Consider the following 4,257-nt stretch of genomic DNA (forward strand, 5'->3'; position numbering starts at 1 on the left):
AGAATAGGATGGCAGCAATAATGTTAGGACTTGACTTGAGATAGATCTATCTATCTATCTATCTATCTATCTAAAGTTTTAAACAAAGCATTGCCAAGCCAACATTCAAAGTTTGTCTTGACAAACGTGTTTTTCTAGTTAAAATTTATTCGAATCAATTCAAATTGCAACTTTGCATCCTGCTTGCTTCCTCAAATCAGATTCAATTCAGAATCGGGAACTGGAACTGTAAGCTTGTTCACCTAGCATCATTTTACTAATATTTATTCAAGTGTTACTTGTAGTATTCAGTGTTCAGTATTTTACAACAATTGGTGAAATAGTACTGACACGATTCCTTTATTTGTTTAAGGTTAGGGTTATAGGGCTAGGGTTAATGATTTACCTCATTTTTAATGTAGTGTTTATTTTGTGAATTCATGATCACTGACAATACTTAATGTGAGACACTCCTGTGGTTTCCTGAGATCTCTCAAATAATTGTTTCATGTTTTATAGCTGAACAGTTGAACAGCTTCTGTGAGGAAGAATATTTTCTTACAGTTTCATTAAACACTGCCTCACATGACTTACTGCTTTATCATGACTCTCTTGAATGCATGATTGTGGTTGGTCAGTTGCAGCAATTAAGACCATATAGTACTGCAGATAATTAAAATGTGAATAAAAGTTTTCACAATTTTCTGTACACTATAGAGAAATATTCTGCTCCACTTAAAGTATACCCACAGGCATTTGGCACAATGTGAAAAATTATTTAGAATTATGTCCTGTTGTATACTGGGTGATGACTAAGACCGTCTTGGTCAGCGGATAGCAATCACTGCCGTAGGCTTGCAATGTTAAAAAAAAAAAACATTGTCTTTGTGAGATGGAGAATGAAGGAAAGACGGATTTCAGAGAGTAGTCTGCCCCCTCACCACCCACACATCGACCCATCTCAGGTAAACAATGCTCTAACACAGCTCCCCTGTGAGATCTTTCCCTCTTACTCCGCTTTCCCTCCATCTCCTCCTGAGGCTTTTCTCTTTTTTTCCCTTATGTCTCTTTTCTCCCCACCTTTCTTTGGTCTCTGCCTGAGGACAATATGCTTCTACATTAGCCACATTTGGTTTCAATTAGCTTCAGAGATCTCTTTAGCATAGAGACTTCACATGATGATTTCCATGTGAAACTGCTTTTATTACCTTCTCTATCTGTCTCTGATGAGCTCAATCATACTGTAACAGGTCTGGCCTACAGTGGTCTGTACTACCAGTGTCTGGATACTTCATTGTACCTGCCACAAATATACATTATTATAGATTCTCTGGATGCACACATTTTTCTTTTACCTAAGACTAAAGGGATAGTTCAGACAAAAATTCAGATTATGTCATCATTTACTCACCCTCAAGTTGTTCCAAACCTGTATGAGATTTTGTTTCTACTGTTGAACACAAAAGAAGATATTTTGAAGAATGTTGGTAACCAAAGAGTTACTAGTAGCCACTGACATCCATTTTTTCCATACAATGGCAGTCAATGGATGCCGGCCTGTTTTCTTTTGTGTTCAACAGCAGAAAGAAACTCATACAGATTTGGAACAACTTGAGGGTGAACAATGTTAGAATTTTTATTTTTGGGTGAACTTGGGTGGTCTGTATCGTCATTTCCCCTATTACCAGTATTAAGATTGTACCCAAAATACCACATTATAATGTTCAACGTCATTAAGCCAACTCATGAAATAAAGGCCCTAAAAAAATCCCTAAATACTGTTATCTGTGCTTGCGCCTTCAATTACGCTTTTATTTACTGACCCTTAATAGCAAGCAATGCATTAATTTGTTTTTGCATGTCCAGTAGTTATCACACTTGTGCAAAAGAAAACGTTGACACAGCATCTCATGTGGCATTAGTTCAATATGAGCAGACATGATTTATGAATGGGTTTAGCACAGTAATTAGCTTGCTGTTTTATGTATCCAAGGGGAAACGGCGTGCCGTGGCCACAGCTAAATTCACAATGTGAAGTAACAGCTAGAGCGCCACACTGCTTTGGGAAGTCTGATCTGTGACTCAACTCAGAGCTCTCAAACTCATCATTTCTCAATAATATACTGTGTGCTTCAGGGAGAATGAAATATTTAAAGATAAAAAGTTATCTAAAAAGATAAAAATAACTTTAAACATTTAACTCATTGTGCAGGATTGTGGAGCTCTGTTGTGTGTTACAGCATTAGAAGGAGTGGTTATAAAGATCTGTCTGATGACCTGACTGCAGTTCTTCCCTTCATTGAATACAAATTAAATTATTGGTTCTAAAACATACAGTATGTCATAGATTTCCTTAAAATTGGTTTAGGAAAACAAATATGTAAAATCGCCAAACACAAAAGTTTGTGACCAGAACGTCAGCTCTGATGTCTGCTATTTTACTTTTTTCAAATAGAACACTGATAAAAGAATCAGATGTACATGCAAGGGCAAACTGCAAACGTTTTTTTGTTGCCATATTTCTACTAAGAGCAGATAACAACTAATTGTATTATAATTGTATTATATATGTAGGGATTCCTATCTATAACAGACACTGATATGCCATGGAATCAACCATCATGAGGTCTAAACTAATCACCCCAGCACATGACTTCAATATTCTGGGTCGACTTCCTGCCAGTCTTGCCGTCATCTACTCAGAGGAGTGATGAAAAACTAATCCAATCAGGAGATAACACAGAGATCTTTTGTATCAGGACTGAAGAGTTATTTCACAACCTATAGATACCTCGTGATGTCTTGTGATCAAGCAGCCAACCAGGAAGCTTGTAACGCAAGTACCAGGCAAAATCTTTTCATCTCTTGCTGAACTGGTGAATTGAGTTTTAGCAGTAAACGTTAGATAAATCTCTGCTTTGTGATTCTCTCAGGTTGAATTTAAAAGAACTTGTGGAAAATGAGTTAGAACTTTGGGAACTTCATACAAACTCCGTAACTTTCATTCTTCAGAACTGTATGTGTGTGTGTGTGTGTGTGTGTGTGTTTAGCTTAGTTTAATGTAATCTAGAATAGCCAATAAATTCTTGTTTCATTTATAAAGAAGTATTGTCTGGTGTCGGGAAATTTTTAAAGTTAAAACTCTGCCTAGATCCTTGTTACCTTGCTCAAAATGAATAAGATTACCATTTTGTTTATGTGTCATTGGCCACGAAGTAATATGAACAGAATCGTTAATATACACTGATGTTAACGTCTCGCTGGACGAGTAGTTGATAAAGTGTAAACTATCAAATTTGAAATCAGTTCTAATCAGGTCTTTTGAATAATTAATTTCATTGTAAAATTCAGTGAGTTAAATTCCTTACATTATAGTAAACATAACAGTTCAGTAAGTTATATTAAAACAATGAGTTCCAGAAGCTTTAAATACCTTTAGCATAAAGGTGGACTGTATAAATTTAGCTTTGTCCTCTTGTGTCACACTTCCTCAAGACTGTAGTGGCCACTGAGAGTAAATGCAGACGCGCTCTTGCATTGAGTCAATTATCGGCCGTGTATGTACAGAACACGAGTCACTCATGATGACTGTTGAATGACAGGATAACAATGGCAATGTTTTGACTTCTCACAGCCTGCGTAAACTACAAACAAGTGTGCTGTCCAAAACAGAGTGGCGTCACTGCACTAAAAACTAGCTGTTCAGTTCAGTTCTGTATACACATAATGCATGTTTTATACAAACTGTGCTGTCACTACCTGACTTTTTGGGAGTAAACTAAGTTGTAGAATGTGGTTTACTCCAGGAATTTACTGTCTGTGTACAGAACTCAGAACTCAGAAGAGAAGAGTGACAACCATATTGATCTGTGTACTTGGCCTATATAGGTCATCTTCAAAATCTCTTGTAAGTCAGAGACTGTTATGACTGTAACTGCTTGGTTAGCACCAGTTGCTGAACAGCTGGTTGCCAAAAACAGCATAGATCAAATTTGACCAAAGTTACACTGCTGTTTAGATGTGTGGTTGCCCCTGAAAAATATAAACTGAACAAGATACTCCATGTATGTCCTGGCTGATGGAGTTGTGTACACTGCAACATCTGTGCACTTCACTTTACCACCTGCAGACAGACAAGATAGGTGTGACTGCAGGGCTGTGCACAGACATTTTGAGAGGCAGTGGCCGAAATCACTGGGGGTGGGGCAGTTATTGCTCAGCCGCGTGTGTGTGTATATATATATATATATATATATATATATATGTGTGTGTGTGTGT

This window comes from Sinocyclocheilus rhinocerous, unplaced genomic scaffold, assembly GCF_001515625.1.
Source record: "Sinocyclocheilus rhinocerous isolate Xijiao unplaced genomic scaffold, SAMN03320098_v1.1 scaffold256, whole genome shotgun sequence".
NCBI lineage: Eukaryota > Metazoa > Chordata > Actinopteri > Cypriniformes > Cyprinidae > Sinocyclocheilus > Sinocyclocheilus rhinocerous.